Source organism: Eimeria necatrix, genomic scaffold (assembly GCF_000499385.1).
Source record: "Eimeria necatrix Houghton genomic scaffold, Enh_scaff2184, whole genome shotgun sequence".
NCBI classification, from domain to species: Eukaryota; Apicomplexa; class Conoidasida; order Eucoccidiorida; family Eimeriidae; genus Eimeria; species Eimeria necatrix.
This window is the reverse complement of record NW_013655153.1, coordinates 2,995-3,696: the sequence shown is the minus strand read 5'-3', so window position 1 is coordinate 3,696 and position 702 is coordinate 2,995.

Below are 702 nucleotides of genomic sequence, written 5' to 3'. Positions count from 1 at the left end.
CAGATTTTGCTGCAGCTGCAGAGAGAGCATGAAACAATCGTGGCTTGATATATGTGGTGCGCAGGTAGTTTAGCCATCTTGAAATCTCAGATTTGTTTGCAGTGGCGCAGGCAGCTGGGTCCCCAACAAGGTTACGCGCGAGCTGATTTTTCTGCTTGGGTGCATAGTTTTAGCTGGTTATCTTGTTGATGCTGAACGATATGCGAATGCGCAGGAAGAAGGCTACGCAAGTCACATACACTCGCAGGGAGTGCGCAGCACTCCCGCAACACGGTCGAGCAAAACGCATGCCGTTCAGGCGTCGTTGAAAACAGGCGTTTCTGAGAAAGTAGTCATTCGTGCCTCGACGCACGCGCGTACTTATGTTTGTCTGCCCACTATGACTTGTGGGTCGTGTCCAGGGTGTGTTGCGTGCTGCGTTCAAGCGGCGGCAAACGAGAGAACAGCGCTTGTTAGCTTAGTTCATGGGGTCAGTGCGTTTGATGGCTCGCCGGTAAAGGCCCAATTATTGGAAACAGCACAGATGTCTGACATCATGGGAGCGTTTGCGCCGGTTTCTGAGCAGACATACGCTGCAGGCATGCTTTTATGAGCGTTGAGCGCGCTGCCGTACTATGTGCGCGGCGCAGCGCGGAGTGCTGCTCGCTTCATACTGTGACAGGCAACAGCGTGCTGAGAGGAGAACTGCTTCTCATGAGCCTG